Source organism: Chiloscyllium plagiosum, unplaced genomic scaffold, assembly GCF_037043375.1.
Source record: "Chiloscyllium plagiosum isolate Xiang-an unplaced genomic scaffold, Cpla_swu_hap1 HiC_scaffold_37, whole genome shotgun sequence".
NCBI lineage: Eukaryota > Metazoa > Chordata > Chondrichthyes > Orectolobiformes > Hemiscylliidae > Chiloscyllium > Chiloscyllium plagiosum.
The window spans coordinates 23,883,159-23,902,260 of record NW_028270175.1 but is presented as its reverse complement, the minus strand read 5'-3'; positions in this window follow the sequence as shown (position 1 = coordinate 23,902,260).

Sequence of the window (19,102 nt, the reverse complement as noted above, 5' to 3'; positions counted from 1 at the left end):
CACTGTCAATGGTGCCTTCCATTACTTTGTTGATGATCGAGCATTGACTGATGGGGAAGTAATTGGGTGGGTAGGTAGAGTTAGTTAGTCCTGTATTTTGAGCTGAGAACCCACCTGTGCAATTTTCATGATTGTCAGACAAAAGCAGTGTTGTAGCTGCACTGGAACAATTTGATTGGGGATGTGGCTATTTCTGGAACACAGATCTTCAGTACAATTGTTGGAATGTTGACAGGGCCCATGGCCTTTACAGTATCCAGTGCTTTCAGCTGCTTCTTCATATTGTATGGAGTGAATTGAATTGGCTGAAGACTGACCTTCATCCATGATGCTGGGGAGCTGAGGAAGAGGCTGAAATGGGTCACTGGTGGCACAGTGGTCAGCACTGCAGCCTCACCATGTCAGGGAACCAGATTTGATTCCAGCCTCAGGCAACTGTCCGTGCAGAACTTGCACATTCTCCCTTGTTTGTGTGGGTTTCCTCAGGGTATTCTAGTTTCTCCCACAGTCCAAAGATGTGCAGGTTAGGTGGATTGACCAATTTTTTAAAAAAAGATAACCAGTATAGTGTTCAGGGATGTGCAGGTTAGGTGGGTTAGCCATGGTAAAACCCCATGTGGGCCATGGTGATGGGGTGGGATGCAGGGTTTGTGCAGACTTGAAGGACCGAATGGCCTCTTTCTGCACTGAAGGATTCTATGATTCTTTCAGCATTTTTGGCTTATTGGCCACAGTTGTTTCAGCCTTATCTTTCACACCATTGAGCAGTAGGATATGTCTCAAAGCTGGTCCTGTTACTTGTTGAATTGTCCACGACCACTCATGTCTGGATATGGCAGGTTGTGATGGTGGTGACGTTGTTTAACTCTGCCTATCCTATACTGTTGACATTGTCCCACACTCCTTCCCAGATTGCTCACCCTGCTCCTGCTTATACACAGCCTGTGGTGGAAGGGGTGCTGCTCTGCTCCAAGCTTCACATCACTGGCCATATCAGACTAGACACCCGACAGCACGGCCAGACCACTCCTAAACAACTCCTGGAGAAGACCATGTCAGAGGACACAAGCTGGAGGAACAGCACTTCCATTTCTGGTTCAGCAATTCACTGCTCCCCGGACTCATCATTGAGTTCAACTAAATCAGGCCATGAATGCTGTCCTCCACTTAAATAATATCTCTCACCCCATCCTCCCACCTGTGTCTGCATCTTGCTTTTCAGAGTCTTGTTTTCAGCCAGAGCACCTCTTCATTCTGTTATTAGCTTCTGAATCAATATCTTGTCCTCTCTACAACCATTTCCACTTCCTTTGCCATTTGGGGATGAAAGGTGTCACAGAACAATCTCCCTTAACCTTTTCTCTGACACGACCACTCCACCCTCCCTCCCAGTCCTTTCCAACAACATTGATTCCATCACCCTTTCACCTCCCTTCAGGTCTGAAGAAGAGTCATGTTAGACTTGAAACATTGACCCTGCTTCTCTCTTGACAGATGCTGAGTTTCTGTTTTTATTTCAGACAATTGCATGTTTTGCAGGGGAAAGGTCCTCTGCACATTATAAGTGGGGGTGAGGAGGTGGCACTGCGGCAGATGGTTATTGCCCAGTGACAGCCAGAGTTGGCATCCCTAGAATGACCAACACAGAATCTAGCCCATGCCAGCAGTGGCTGCAAATTCCCAGACAAGCAGAGTTCATCGTGCAGACTCAAAGCAGATATCTCGTATTAACATTGTAACAGTTTACATCAAGAGCTTTTAGCAATTCAGCTCTCTGAGGCAGGTGAGTAGCAATATACTGGTAGACGTCAGGCTGCCTAGTTTTGAGCTTAGCATCAAGATCATAAATCCTCTAAAGATTAACCACCAGCTTTTCAAAAAAAAAATAGTTAAAGGAAGACCTACAATTTCCATCCAGTTAGGAATGTGTTGAGGCCCTGATACTAAGCCCCCAGCAATGTTGCAGTTTTTGGCTTGATCTTTGCAAATATTTCAGATGCTTTCCATGTAGCTGTGATCAGTGCCATTTGAAGGCTAATTAGAACATGTCCAGCTGATTCTGAAGCATCAAATTGCGTTATAACAATGTAAGATATTGTTGTCCTCACTTTTGCATTATACAGTCATACAATCATACAGTCGTACAGCAGGGAAACATACCTTTCAGTCCAATTCTTGCATGCCCACCAAGTTTCCCAAACTGAACTTGTCCCACTTGCTTGCAGTTGGTCCATATCCCTTTCCTATTCATGTACCTGTCCTAATGTCTTTTAAATGTTCTAACTGTACCTGCATCTACAAGGCAGTTCATTCCACATGCGAACCAGCCTGTATGTAAAAATGTTGCCCTCATTTCCCTTTTAAATTTTCTCCTTTCACCTTAAAAATATACCATCTAGGTTTGAACTCTCCCCCTCTGGGGAGCTATTTGCTTTTCATCTTATCCAAGTCCCTCATGACTTTATAAACCTGTATAAGGTCACTCCTCAACCTCCGACACTCCCTGAAAAAAGTCCCAGCCTCTCCCTAGCACTCAAGTTCTCCATTCCCAGCAACAACTTGGTAAATCTTTTCTGAACACTCTCCAATTTAATAATATCCTTCCAACAGCCGCTTGTCAAAAAAGCTACAGAGCAGTAAAGCAGAAAAGGCTAATTGAACAAAGCTGCTGAGGTCCCAGTAAATGTTGGGCCTGTTTGCCCACATCAGGGAAATACCCTTTATCAAAATGAACATACCCTAACTACCAGGGCAGCATGGAGGCCCTACTGCCTCACACCACCAGGGTCCCAGATTTGATTCCACATTCGGGCAACTGTCTCTGTGGAGTTTGCACATTCTCCCTCTGTGTGTCTGCATGGGTTTCCTCTGGGTGCTCTGGTTTCCCCCACAGTCCAAAGATGTGCAGGTTAGGTGGATTGGTGGTGCTGAATTGCGCATAGTGTCCAGAGTTGTGCAGGCTAGGTGGATTAGCCAAGGGAAATGCAGCATTACTGGGATAGGAATGGGGGTGGGGGGGAATTCTGGGTGGGATTCTCTTCAGACGGTCGGATTGTAACTGATGGGCCGAATGGCCTGTTTCTATACTGCAGGAATTCTATTCTCTGATACTTTCACCCAATACCACTTACCACAGGGCAAGAATAACAATTGGCATTTTTTTTTGCACAACAGCTAACAAGGCTTTTCAGAATTCCTTCATTCATCATTTTATTGGATGGGGACATTGATAATAGCTATTATAGATTGTGGTAGCAACTAATGTCATGACAAAGGAATCCCGAAGTTTTTAAGACATAGAATCATTGAGCCCTACAATGTGACAGCAGGCCATTCGCTCCATCAAGTTTGCACTGACCCTCCAAAAAGCATCCCACCCAGACCCAAACCCCTGTATTTCCCATGGATAATCCACCTTGCCTGCACATCCTTGGACATTACTGCATGGTCTAACCGCAGACATGGAAAACATGCAAACTGCATACAGTCAGTCACCCAAGGCTGGAACTGAACCCAGGTCCCTAGTGCTGGGAGGCAGCAGTGCTATTACTGAACCACTGTTAACATATTGAACTTTTAAATCAACTTTTTTGTTAATAAGAAGTCAAAAGCTGACTGCAGATGTAAATTCAGTGTCTGGTGGAGACAGAACCCTGAATGTCACACCTGACAAGGAAGTTTCAAAGGGATGGGCGTAAAAGGGAGAAATGCTGTACAAATGGACACGTCATCCTCTGGGAGTTATGTCAGACTGTGAACATAATGGTAGGAGAGATAGCAGTCTGGATGTGAGACATGTGCTGTGTTTTTCTCTTTCATGAGGCCACTTAGCCCATTCTGTTCATGCTGGTCAATGCCAGTGCAACCCAAAATGAATCCCATTCCCTTTAACCTTTCTTTGCTTCAAATATTAAAGCTGTATCACTCCCCAATTAATAAAGCACCACCCAGTACAGAACAGTTCACTTGATTGTTGTCTTGCTACTGGACTCTAAAACCAGTCCTCCCTTCCTGACTCGTGCGTGTTGTCTGTAATACACCCAATCTGCTGGATGCACTTTCCTATCAATAAGAATGAGGGGAGATAGTAGGGTAGTGGGAATGTCACTGGACATTCGAGGAACAAATATTCAAATTCTAACATGGCAGCTGGTGAAATTCAAGTTCAATTAATAAATTTGGAATCAAAAGCTAGACTCTGCAATGTGGAATACCAAACTAGTAACAAAACCTCTCTGGGAGACTAGTGTCCTTCACAGGGAAGAAGATCTGCCATCACGACCCAGGTCTGGACTCCAGGTCATTAACAAAAATGTGGTTGACTCTTAACTTTCGAGCAAGCTATTCAGTTCAGTTTGTGATGCTGAGCTTGCGGTAATGCCCACTGAAAGAACAATAAATAAGATTACCAAAAGCAGCAATGTTTGTCAGCCCCTTCACCTCCGAGTCCCCCATCGTCTTAGGCCATTCCCCTGCTGTTGCTGGGCCAGAACTCTGGAATTCCTTACCTGATTCCATTGTGAGAATTGTAACAATTCACAGAAAAACCCGGCAGCATTTTCTCAACACATTTACAAATGGGCAAGGAATCATTTTCGAATTCAGGGGTCAGGGTGTTACCTGCAAGGCAAGTGTTTATTATTCATCCAGGTACAACTGCACCACCTGCTGGACAACTGCAGGAAGTGTCAATGAAAGTCAAATAACCAAATAAAGCCAGACTAAGGAACGATGGCAGATTTCCTTCCCTACAGCAATACCGGATGGGTTTTTAATAGTAATCTTTAGTCTAACACTCACAGAAACCAGCTTTTTATCTGTTTTCCCTGGAACGTTGGAGGCTGGGGAGTGACCTTATAGAGGTTTATAAAATCATAGACAATAGACAGTAGGTGCAGGAGTAGGTCATTCGGCCCTTCAAGCCAGCACCACTATTCACTATGATCATGGCTGATCATCCACAATCAGTATCCTGTTCCTGCCTTATCCCCATAACCCTCGATTTCACTATCTCTAAGGGCTCTATCAATCTCTTTCTTGAAAGGATCCAGAGACTTGGCCTCCACTGCCTTCTGGGGCAGAGCATTCCATATATCCACCACTCTCTGGGTGAATAAGTTTCCCCTCAACTCTGTTCTAAATGGTCTATCCCTTATTTTTAAACTGTGTCCTCTGGTTCTGGACTCACCCATCAGCGGAAACATGCTTCCTGCCTCCAGAGTGTCCAATCCATTAATAATTTTATATGTCTCAATCAGATCCCCTCTCATCCTTCCAAACTCAAGTGTATACAAGCCCAGTCGCTCCAATCTTTCAACATATGATAGTCCCGCCATTCTAGGAATTGATCTTGTGAACCTACGCCGCACTCCCTCAATAGCCAGAATATCCTTCCTCATCATGAGGGGCATAGATTGGATAAATAGACAAAGTCTTTTCCCTGGGGTGGGGGAGTCCAGAACTAAGGGCATAGGTTTAGGGTAAGAGGGGAAAGATATAAAAGGGACCTAAGGGGAAATTTTTCCCACAAAGGGTGGTGTGTGTATGAAATGAGCTGCCAGAGGAAGTGGTGGAGGCTGGTACAATTACAACATCTAAAAGGGATCTGAATGGGTATATGAATAGGAAGGGTTTAGAGGGATTTGGGCCAGGTCAAATGGGACTAGATTAGGTTAGGATATCTGGTTGGTATGGATGAGTTGGACCGAAGGGTTTGTTTCTGTGCTGTACATCTCTATGACTCTATTAAATTAATTTAAACATCTGTGGTGGGATTTGAACTGACATCCCTGAATCATTAGCCCTGTAATGTAAGGATTAAGCTGCTGTGCTATCACACAAATGAGGAGTTGGAGTCAGCCCTTTGAGACTTGCCCACCATTCAGTAAGATCCTGGCTGTTCTATTTGCCTACTCTGAAGGAGGTCAGCTCTTGTGTGCCCACATCCCAAACAAAACAAAAATCACTTAACAAATGAGGCTGTGCTGGAACCATTCCCTGTAGCTCAGCATTTCATGCCTAAAAATGTGTTTTGTAATTTCTCTCCTTGCACTCCTACTTTGAAATGATAGTCTTGTGCTGACTCCCCACCCAGAGAAAATGAATACTATCGATCAAAGCTCTTAATCATTAAAAACTAAACTGAATTAAATGTCCTTTTCTCCATTAAGTGACATAACACCACAAACTGTCCTTCTAACTCTAGTTTCTCAGCCATCACATCATCCTGATGAATATATTTCACACTGTAGCTTCTCTGTTGATTTAACGTATATTTGATGCAGCATTTACCATCCTAACTGTGGTCTGATCGCTGTTTGTAGAAGTCTATCATTAGTTTGATTTAATTTTCTTTAATTGAGGTACAGGCCAATTAAAATACCCTCTCAAATAACACAGGAAGACGGTGAGTGAAGGACAGGGTTGGTGGGCAGGTGGAGGAGAGGATGTAGGCAGCAGAGGTTTTAAAATGAGCTGCAGTTAATGGAGGATGTAAGTGGGAAACCATCAAAGACCATCTGTGGTAACTAGGAAGATATAAAATAATATTGTCTGGGTTAAAGAGAAGTTGCAAAGTAAGACTGTCTGATTTTTTCACAGACCTGATCTGCAATATTAGATAGCTGTATTCAGTTATTACACGTAGTTGCCTTGTGCTGAAAATTAGTGGCAATTGAAACTGTCATCTCTGCCTTGAGATTAGGTCACCGTTGACACAATCCTCAAATCAACTTTATCCTTTAACATAATAGGAGGCAGATAATGAATGTAGGGCAGACACTTAGGTGTTCCTAATAGGTATATCTTTATACATAGAGAGAGCAAGAGTGGATACTAAGCCATAACAGGCAAACTGAATTGTTTGCAACTTCTGAATTGCAAACGTGATTGGAATTCTACTCACAATCTCTTCAATATGACAATGGGGTTCCACACATATCAGCATCCAGCAGACAAAACACAGCCAAGCCAGTGAGTAGCATCAATAAGTAAAATGAATAATGTCATAATGATCCTGCATAGATATAACCCAAGCCTGGGAATTGTTATTGTGCAAAAGGAACCATTCACCCCCATCATTTATTGCTAACCACTACTGGAAGGAATTAATTCGTAACTGATGAGATGGTTCACTGTCTCATTAATCAGATAATTATGCATAAAGAGGTTGGCTTAGTACAGTTCCTGATTCTGTATTTACAATGTGATGTAGACGACACCAGAACTCTTTATTACACCTGTTTATTCAGTGTGTTGTAGCCAATACCGTATCAATCTCTGTTCCCAGCTGTGTAGACCATGTGGTGTACTTGTTCATGTATAATTCCCTGTTACAATAGAATATAACTTTTCTCATAAACATTTCTGTTTGTTTGCAGAGAAAGGTAACATTGAACAGGGTCACTTAGTATCGATGGGTGGGATTTGTGGATTCGCCTCAATATGTGGATGTTGTCCCAGGAACATTCAGCAGGTTATGTTTCTGCTATTGTGTAGGTCATCAGATGGTATATATGATATCGCCTGGGTTTGACCAGACCCTAGCTCTCAAAGTTTGTTTTCAATATTGTCTAAACAGCCTCTTCCAAAATGGTATTACACACCTCTGAAGGAGGTGGGACTTGACCCAGGCCACCTGGCTTCAAGATAGGGACACTACCACTGTACCATTAGGTTTGTTCTATGTTAATTGTGTTAACAATTCTCACTCAAAACATTGCACTTAATTGAGAAAAACGATTAGGATATGAAAACTTTCAAGCAGCCTTTATTAGTGGAACAAATTAAAACTCAACGTTGCTCAGTAAAAGCAGGCAGTGTTAAGGTGGGAATGAAATAATGACACAATCCTTTAATGCTGTTTGGGATGACATGGAAGCAGAACCCCAATGTGAATGAATTGCATTTTTCAATGAGTAGCCTGGTCTGAGGAAGCAGTCAAAGAGCTAGAAAATGGATTTTATAGAATCTGTAAATAGACAGAACTGTGCCAGAAAACATTAATCACAGGCAGGAGCAAGACATTGCATGTTGGATGCAGAGGTGGGTGTTAGACTTGTGGTGTAGACAGTGGTAAAACATAGAAAGGTGAAACAGAATGGCTTATTTCCCTCAGTATGATTTCTGGTCCTTCTGTAATATTTAATATGTATTGTCTATAGTACACTCCACAATACAGTACTAAGTCAGGACAGATTGGAAGCTGTCCAAGACATTGTTGACGATCTATCATCAGACTTGCTTATACATAGTAACCATACAAGTCTTATGGTGCTGTGGTGATGTCTCGGTCTTTGGCCCGTGTTCAAGTCCCACCTGCTCCAGACATGTGTCATAATTCAACTCAACAGGTTAATTAAAGATACTGGCAAGCCTATACTAGGGGCTCTAGTGGCAGGGTGATAATGTGCCTACCTCTGGCCCAGGTTCAAGTTCCACCTGCCCATGTTGATTCAGATAACTATGTCTGTCTGTAGGTCAAAATGTACATGTGCCCTCATAATCAGGGTGGTCCGACCTGAGCAATTAGTGGGAAGCTCAGCATTGGTAGTACACAGCACCAGTAAAGAGTCTCTTTAGAGAGCGATACAGGAATCATTAGACAAATGCAGAGTGCTAGCAAGACACCAGGAGCAGTTAACAGTTTAGGAGTAATGCTGGGATTAGACGAGAGAAGAGGCAACACTGGGAATGGATAAAACAGGTAAAACCTGAAGATTTATTCAAGATCAGCAGTGTGGAGTTGGGCAGATGGCTTTTTTTGGGGGGGGGGGGAGTGAAGTGTTGGCTAACTAAATGAACATAGGCTGAGCAGCCTGTAGTATAAAATCATACTGAATGCCAGCTGGTGTGGGTGATTGATAAACTCTAAATGGGTGGATTCTTTGGCTGTGATGCTACATCAGGTGGAATACCAGTAAATGTTTATACGAGAAAACTGTGTTAAAAGATCGTGGCCATCCACCTTTCTGAACCCCTTCCTGATGGCTGGATCATGGCATTCCATAGTTCTGGTATTCCAGTTTACCTGCACTGATGGTTTCATGGTCATGATCTTATTTCTTGGGAATAAGAAGCATCAGGGTAGGAGATAAATTCAGTAATATGTTATAAAAATAATTTTATGCTTTATTTTCTGATCAAGGCTGTGATCTATGTCCGGAAAAGCTTTGTGAATCTGGTGGCACTCTTTTTTTTTCATTATTTGTACATAGGATGTCGCATCATTGGCTAAACTAGCATTTGTTGCCCCTTCCTAATTGAGTTGTCTCCGTGAATCGCTGCAGTCCTTGGGCTCTTCAAGAAGGTGACAAAACAGGTGGATGAAGATAAAACAGTTGATGTGGTGTATATGAACTTCAGTAAGGCGTTTGATAAAGTTCCACATGGTAGGCTATTGCACAAAATATGGAGTTTTGGGATTGAAGGCGATTTAGCAGTTTGGATCAGAAATTAGGTAGCTGAAAGAAGACAGAGGGGTGGTGGTTGATGGGAAATGTTCATCCTGGAGCTCAGGTACTAGTGGTGTGCTGCAAGGATCTGTTTTGGGGCCACGGCTGTTTGTCATTTTTATAAATGATCTGGATGTGGGCTTAGAAAAATGGGTTAGTAAATTTGGAGATGACACTAAGATAGGCAGAGTTGTGGACAGTGCCGAAGGATGTTGTGGGTTACAAAGGGACATAGATAATATGCAGAGCTGGGCTGAGAAGTGGCAAATGGAGTTTAATGCAGAAAAGTGTAAGGTAGTTCACTTTGGAAGAAGTAACAGGAATACAGAGTTCTGGGCTTATGGTAAAATTCTTGGCAGTATAAATTAACAGAGTTATCTCAGGTGCATAAATCCCTGAAAGTTGCCACCCAGGTTGATATGGTTGTTAAGAAGGCATATGGTGTGTTGGCGGTTATTGGTAGGGGGTTGAGTTTCAGAGCCACAAGGTTCATGCTGCAGCTGTGAAAGACACTGGTAAAGCCGCACCTGGAGTATTGCGTACAGTTCTGGTCACCACATTATAGGAAGGATGTGGAAGCTTTGGAAACAGTTCAGAGGAGATTTACTAGGATGTTGCCTGATCTGGAAGGAAGGTCTTACAAGGAAAGGCTGAGGGAACTGAGGCTGTTTTCATTGGAGAGAAGAAGGTTGAGAGGTGATTTAATTGAGACATATAAGATAATCAGAGGGTTTAAATAGGGTGGACAGTGAGAGCCTTCTTCCTTGGATGATGAAGGCTAACATGAGGGGACATAGCTTTAAATTGAGGGGTGATAGATTTAGGACACATATCAGGGTAGTTTATTTACTCAGAGAGTAGTAGGGGTGTGGAACAGCCTGCCTGCAACAGTAGTCACTGATGTTCAGGGCATTTAAATGGGTATTGGACATACATATGGATAATAATGAAAGGGTGTAGGTTAGATGGGCATCAGATTATTTTCACAGGTCAGCACAACATCGAGGGCCAAAGGACCTGTTCTGCACTGTAATATTCTATGTTCTATGTTCACAGTACAGTACAAACTTTCTGGAGGAACATTGAACACACACCTCACAGGGCTTACAGAGTCATGTCAAAAGCTCTCCCCAAACAAAGGAAATAGTCCTTCCTTTATACAAAATCTTTACATCACAATTTGTGATGCCCACAAGACAACCCACAGTCTCATGCCACTCAAGACACAATGCAGTGACCACATCGTCTCCAGAAACAATGTAATGCAAATCATCCCTTAATGGTCAAATCTGTTGCAAATCATTTTGTTGTAACTATAGGGGAGTAGTCAAATTCCAAGTGTACTGTTCTTATTGATTTCTGAATAGGGGATGAAAATGTAAATAGTAGGAGATGACAATGCAAATGGCTTCTGAATGGCAAGGAAATGGCCATGTAAATGGCTCTGAGAAATAAGAGATGATCATGTAATTTCTTACAATCCATCTGTAAGGCAGAGGCATCCCACCCTAGCCTCAGGACATCCAATTTCCTGCAGTTCAGCAGAGCAAGTTAACTACAGATCAGGAACTATAGACCAGTGAGCTTGACATCGGTGGTGACCAAGTTATTGAAGGGAATCCTGAGGGACAGGATGTACATGTATTTGGAAAGGCAAGGACTGATTAGGGATAGTCAACATGGCTTTCTGCATGTGAAATCATGTCTCACGAACTTGATTGAGTTTTTTTGAAGAAGTAACAAAGAGGATTGATGAGGGCAGAGCGGTGGACGTGATCTATATGGACTTCAGTAAGAAGTTCGACAAGGTTCCCCATGGGAGACTGATTAGCAAGGTTAGATCTCATGGAATACAGGGAGAACTGGCAATTTGGGCACAGAACTGGCTTGAAGTTGGAAGACAGAGGGTGGTGGTGGAGGGTTGTTTTTCAGACTGGAGGCCTGTGACCAGTGGAGTGCCACAAGGATTGGTGCTGGGTCCACTACTTTTCATCATTTATATAAATTATTTGGATGTGAACATAGGAGGTATAGTTAGTAAATTTGCAGATGACACCAAAATTGGAGGTGTAGTGGTGAGCGAAGAAGGTTACCTCAGATTACAACAGGATCTTGATCAGATGGGCCAATGGGCTGAGAAGTGGCAGATGGAGTTTAATTTAGATAAATGTGAGGTATTGCATTTTGGGAAAGCAAATCTTAGCAGGACCTATACTTAATGCAGGACTTAATGGTTAGGTCCTTGGGAGTGTTGCTGAACAAAGAGACCTTGGAGTGCAGGTTCATAGCTCCTTGAAAGTGGAGTCGCAGGTAGATAGGATAGTGAAAGAGGTGTTTCTTATGTTTTCCTTTATTGGTCAGAGTATTGAGTACAGGAGTTGGGAGGTCACGTTGTGGCTCTATAGGACATTGGTTAGGCCACTGTTGGAATATTGTGTGCAATTCTGGTCTCCTTCCTATCGGAAAGATGTTGTGAAACTTGAAAGGGTTCAGAAAAGATTTACAAGGATGTTGCCAGGGTTGGAGGACATAAGCTTTAAGGAGAGATTGAATAGGCTGGGGCTGTTTTCCCTTAATGTCGGAGCCTGAGGGTTGACCTTATAGCAGTTTACAAAATCATGAAGGGCATGGATAAGGTAAATAGACAAGGTCTGTTCCATGAGGTGGGGGAGTCCAGAACTAGAGGGCATAGGTTTAGGGGGAGTGGGGAAAGATATAAAAGAGACCTAAGGGGCAAGCTTTTCACACAGATGGTGGTACGTGTATGGAATGAGCTGCCAGAGGATGTGGTGGAGGCTGGTACAATTGCAACATTTAAAAGGCATCTGGATGGGTATATGAATAGAAAGGGTTTGGAGGGATTTGGGCCGGGTGCTGCAGGTGGGACTAGATTGGATTGGGATATCTGGTCGGCATGGACGGGTTGGTCTGAAAGGTCTCTTTCCGTGCTGTACATCTCTATGATTCTATGACTGTAAATATGTTCAAACCCTTGTTTGAAAATTAATCACAAAAAGGCAAAAAGCCCTGAGGAGTCACCACAGCACTGTCACTCAGTACATCACCTGTCAGTTGCTGGAAGTGGGAGGCTCATGTCGAGAGTGACTGCTATCACTGAGAGAGGACACAATGGTGGTTCTGTGATCAGATAAGAGAAACCAGCAGAGGTAGTGCATTGTGGAGTGCAGGTTTCCACTGGGTGGAGGATCAAGTATGTCCCTGGGCCCGTTGGAATCATTCTTTTCATATAAAGGCAAAGTATTGTGTGCAGAGGCTGGAGACCTGAAATAAAAACAGAAAGTGCTGGAGATACTCAGCAGGTCTGGCAACATCTGTGGAGAGAGAAACATAGTTAACGTTTCAAGTCAGGTATAACTTCTTCTGGTGCAGTCTTTAACCCTCAGAGTGAAAGCTATTCCAATAGGTCAGGGCAGCTGATCCAGTCTATTGTATTAGAACATAGAACATAGAACAATACAGCGCAGAACAGGCCCTTCAACCCTTGATGTTGCACCGACCTGTGAACTATTCTCAGCTCGTCTCCCCACACTATCCCAAAATCATCCATGTGCTTATCTAAGGATTGTTTAAATCTCCCTAATGTAGCTGAGTTAACTACATTAGCAGGTAGGGCATTCCACACCCTTACCACTCTCTGTGTAAAGAACCTGCCTCTGACATCTGTCCTAAATCTATCACCTCTCAATTTGTAGTTATGCCCCCTTGTACAAGCTGCCATCATCATCCTAGGAAGAAAATTTTCACTGTCTACCCTATCCAATCCTCTGATCATCTTGTGTGTCTATCAAATCCCCTCTTAGCCTTCTTCTTGCCAATGAGAACAGGTTCAAATCTCTCAGCCTTTCCTCATAAGACCTTCCCACCAGATCAGGCAACATCCTGGTAAATCTCCTCTGCACCTTTTCCAATGCTTTCACATCCTTCCCGAAATATGGGTACCAGAACTGTACACAATATTCCAAGTGTGGCCGCACCAGCGTTTTGTATAGTTGCAGCATGGTATTGCGGCTCCGGAGCTCAATCCTTCTACAAATGAAACCTAACACACCGTATGCCTTCTTAACAGCACTATCCACCTGGGTGGCAACTTTCAGGGATCTACGTACATGGTCTCCAAGATCCCTCTGCACATCCACACTACCAAGAATCTTTCCATTTACCCAATACTCTGCCTTCCTGTTATTCTTCCCAAAGTGCATCACCTCACATTTAGCTGCATTGAACTCCATTTGCCACCTCTCAGCCCAATTCTGCAGTTTATCCAAGTCCCCCTGCAACCTGTAACATTCTTCCACACTGTCCACTACTCCACCGACTTTAGTGTTGCCTGCAAATTTACTAATCCATCCACCTATGCCTGCGTCTGAGTCATTTATAAAAAATGACAAACAGCAGTGGTCCCAAACAGATCCTTGTGGCACACCACTAGTAACTGGACTCCAGGTTGAGTATTTTCCATCAACCACCACTCGCCGCCTTCTTTCAGAAAGCCGACTTCTAATCCAAACTGCTAAATCACCCTCAATTCTATGCCTCTGCATTTTCTCCAACAGCCTACCATGTGGAATCTTATCAAAGGCTTTACTGAAGTTCATGTATACCTCGTCAACTGCCCTATCCTCATCTACATGCTTGGTCACCTTCTCAAAAAACTCAGTGAGGTTTGTGAGACACAACCTGCCCTTCATGAAACCATGTTGACTATCTGAAATCAAATTGCTGCTTGCTAGATGATTATAAATCTTATCTCTTATAATCCTTTCCAAATCCTTTCCTACAACAGAAGTAAGGCTATGAAGGATTGTATTATACAGCTGACTTCTTGAACTGGTAATGTACAGGGAGTTATTGAGAAATTGGTGCCATCTGCAGGAGAATCGTAGCAGTGCATGCAGAGGAATATTCTCACAGATGTATCTCTGAGGCACATGTCAGGCAGGCCCAGGCACTGATCAGACAGTGTGTCCCAGAAGAAGGACCAGGTAATGTTTTGTCCAGGAAGCTATTTTATTCCCACACTCACTCCGTGTTGCTGAGAGGCTCAAGACCTAAACGTTAATGATGTGTTCGAAAGAAAAGTCAAATGGGACTTGCCATGTTAACTCTTTTTGTCTTCCCCACTGATGCTGCCAGACCTGCTGAGTATCTCCAACATTTTCTCTGTTTCTATTGTTAACAAAGATCTTGGTTTCATTCCTTGAATAAACCATCACCTGATTCAGCAGTTCTCAAACTATTCTGTTCCAGCAGAAAGCTTTCAAATCTCAAATTACCTCAAAAGAGAATTGTTCTTGGTTGGTCTGACACTCCTCCACCTGATGAAGGGCTTTTGCCTGAAACATCGATTCTCCTGCTCCTCGGATGCTGCCTGACCGGCTGTGCTTTTCTAGCACCACTCTCATCTAGACAACTCCACATTTGTCTGTCTCCTGCCTCAAGCTTGTTTCATTTTTTTTCTTCCCGTTCCTTCCTTTTCTTGGCTCTTACATTACTGATTTCTTTAACCCCATCTCTCTTTTTACCTCCTTCATCGGTTTTCTTTCTATCTATCCTTCTTTCCTTCCCATCTCCTCGAGATCCTGACTGGGCTATCGTCTGGGAACAGTGAAAGAAACTAGTGGATCTGGTGATGAACTGGGTGCAATAAACAGCAGGGCAAACAGGATTTGTAAAAATGGGATCGGGGAATCTAAACTAAAAAAAAGCAAGGAGCACGCAGATTTGTCAAAACAAGTAAGAATGTTTTAATAAGAAACAGGAACTGGGGGTTCCAAATACAGGTGGTGAGCACATGGCAGAAACTGGGATCCCAAGAGAAGGAGGAAGAGGAGCTTTGAATAATCAAGGGTCAGGAATTTAGAAGCCAGTTTCAGCTAAATGGCTACCAGAGGTGTCCCATCAAGTTCCAAGTACTGCCAAGTTTTGTTTGATAACTCTCCTCTGAAGGACTACGGATTGTTAAACAGTCAACACTTCCATCTGCTGATATTTAGCAGTACTGCAGTTAAATGCAATTTTCTTTTCCAGAACAGACATTGACTAAATTACAATTACTTTCTTCATCAAATTTCACTTCAGTTGAAAGGTAGACTCCTTCTGAAATGACTGTTGAGTTATGTGGTGCTGCAGGGGCTCCACTCTGATCAGGTGAGAATGAGGTCACTGCAGAACTGCGCCAGTTTACAAAAAGGTTGATCATGGGCATCACTGGCTAAACAACAGTTCTTGTCCATCGCTAATTGCCAGAGAGCACCTAAGAGTCAATCATTTCACTGTGTGTCTGGAGGCACATGTTGGGTAGATCTGGTGAGGCTGGCAGATTTCCCTGTCCTGGAGGACATTAGTAAATCAGATTCAAAACCAGAAATTGCAGGAAAAACTCCGTAGGTCTGGCAGCATCCGAGGAGAGAAAGCAGAGTTAATGTTTTGGGTCCAAAAACACTTCTTCAGAACAGAAAGGTGACTGGACCCAAACCGTTAATTCTGCTTTCTCTATACAGACACTGCCAGACCTGCAGTTCTTTGTTAGTAAATCAGATCTTTTTTTAAAAAAATACATCATTATACTAGTATTTTTAAAATCACTAGACGTTTATTGAATTTAAATGTCATCATTTACCATGATGAGATTCAAACCCATGTCCCCAGAACATTAGCTAATCTAGTGTGTGCTAGTGAGCTTACCACTGCACCACCAATTCCTGCACAGGTACCATATCATGAAGCTTTTAATCCTGGTCAAAGAGGTGGAGAAAGGGTTAATGGAACTATTCTCCTAAGGTCTCTCCCCAATCCCAGCACAATGTCTGTAAAAAATGAGGTTGTGCTGTTAGCAGTTTGTGGAGCTGCTTACAGGGTCTTCCCCACAAATTACTGAATCTGTTCTCTCTACGATTTGGATGGATGCAGGTGATCTGTGTTGACCTATAGGTACCCTTTTCAATGCAAGTAAAGCATCAGGGCAATTCAGCTCAGTCAGTAGCTCCATTTCTAAGAAAGATGGTCTTCAAGAGTCTCAACATTGGGCAAAGGAGAGTGTGTGACCAGATGTTTTCTGAACTTGGCCACTGGATCCTAGATTTGGAAAGTTCCCTTAGTTCCTGTGGTGGGGAATCAACAGGAGACTATTTGTAGCTCTGCCAGAAAGCCCATTACAGTGCAGAAGGCCACCACATTGTCTACTTTATTTGTTTGATTAAATTTTAACAAAAACAGGATGTTCAACGTTAAGCAGCTGTGGGAAATGCCAGGAGTGTCGGCCAATTATTGAAGTTCTAACATATTTCAGAATAAAGGCACCTTTCTGTAATACGATTGGATCAATCACTGTGGGAATGGCTGCAGTTTCAGGCTGCTGTCCAACACTCTTCCTGGGATGTATCGACTACTTAATGCCTCATTACAGCTGAGAAATAGGTCATTCAGCCCAACAGGTTAATGCCCAAAGTCCCCACCCACTTCCTTCTCCTTAGTGTGAAATCCTCATCTCAAAACACAGGAGGTGTTTTAAGAGCAAAATGCTGGGCATTTGCAATTTTACACAATGTTTTTTCCTCCTTTTTTGAATCAATCTTTTGGAGTTTTCTTCTGTAGGAAACTCCAGGACCAGTCCAAGTTCAGGTTCCTCAAGAACCACTCAGTACTGTCTAATTTAGCCTCCTACCTTGCCTGGTTTCCCTTGACATGCTTAGATTTTGAAGTAGACCACTAGCAATCAGACAGAATACATGTTGCTCCATGTCCAAGACAAGGCCTATGTTGGACTGCTGCAGGATGGAGACATGAAAAGAAGGCAGGAAAATCGACGTTTTGGCAAAAAGCCCCTAATGAAACGTTGATTTTCCTGCTCCTTGGATGCTGCCTGACTGGCTGTGCTTTTCCAGCACCACTCTAATCTAGACTCTGATCTCCAGCATCTACAGTCCTCACTTTTGCCTACATGAAAAGAAGGGCCTAGAATGGGGAATCTGATGAAATGGTTAGCCCTGTCAAATAGTAAATCTTGCATGTGCTTCATGGGAGTGTGCCCCACAGTATATCGAAGGTTAGCTTTGTCTCCTGAAATGAGCTGACCCTGAACATTCAGACTGCGGCAACTTTGATGGCCAAAGGTATCAGAATGTTAACTGGGGTGAAGGCCTGCAACACTCCTCAGAATCTCCACTGTATGAAGACCAAACTCTGTCTACACTACTGCTCACCACTATTCAAGCCCAAGTCTGGCCCAAGAGACCCTGTGGACAAGGTGGGCCACCTTCAAACGGCCCTTTTCCCTCCTCGATTGGCCATGTACTACATGTACAACATCCTGATGTCCCTTCACATGTGATTGCTGCTGCTGTTCTGCTGCTTTGTAAAGGATGGTCACTATCACATCCATTTTAAAATGAATTATATCCAGCTAGTTATCCGGAGCTCTCCAACCTAAATTTAACTACATCAGCATCTCCTTCACTCTCTAATACCAGGGGAGATTATAAATTACCCATTTCTTTATTGGTATCACATATATTGAATAGAATTAGCTTTATTGTCACGTACTCAAATGACTATAGAAAAAAGTTGTTCAATTGCTAGTTACAGTGTCAACTTAGATACAAAGGTACAGAATCTTCAGTTACAAGACTAGTTACAGTGTAACAGTGTCACCAATATACGGCACCAGCTTAGCTACAGGGTAACTCGGTACAATCCTTAGTTACAGAATAGAAAAATAAAGGAAGAAACGTTACAAGACAGCGATACACAGTATACCCATAGGTCAGAAAAACAAGAAGGAAAGTTAGAAAGACAAACGTCACAGTCTCTGTCCAAGGGGTCTCCGCAGCAGACCAGCACAGGGGGTCTTCATGTGCTCTGACTGCTGGCTGTCATCATCGTCTGCTCTGGGCCATTAAATAGGCTCAAAAGGTGTGGTGCTGGAAAAGCACAGCAGGCCGGGCAGCATCCAAGGAGCAGGAGAGTAGATCTGCTACTATAGCCACATCTCCATCCTCAGCACCTGCCTATGCAACTGACTTCTCCTGCATGGACTCAAGGCTGCATTCAGACCATCACAGTTTGGATCTGACAAGGCCAACAACTACCAATCTAAAGCATCCAGAAACGGCTCTTGCTCCGGATCCTCCACTCCACACTCGCAGCCATGCGGCGTCACGTACTCTCCCTGCAGTCAGCCCTGCCCCAGCTCAGGGCCACACTCTCCCAGGTCTACAAAGGACTTCTGCTACTCCTGCTCCTCGGATGCTGCCTGACCTGCTGTGCTTTTCCAGCACCACAGTTTTCAACTCTGATCTCCAGCACCTGCAGTCCTCACTTTCTACACTTTCTCCATTAAGTAGGCTCCTTATTTTATGCCTTTGCAAATGCCACAAGAATCAATAAAGGTACATAACTTGGAAGTGAAATAGGTGCTGAGAGGATTAGCAAAGTAACTTTGCAGTGATCCCATGTGGTATTTGAAGGGTATCATTTATCAGAGTTGCTTAGCTACTTATTACTTGTTAGGATTATGTCTTAAAGGAGCTACACAATAGTCACTTAGTGATCTCCCCAAACTCTATTGACCCACTGCAAATAAACAGTGATCATTGTACACCCTGTTGGAATAGTGGAGCAGACACTCCAGG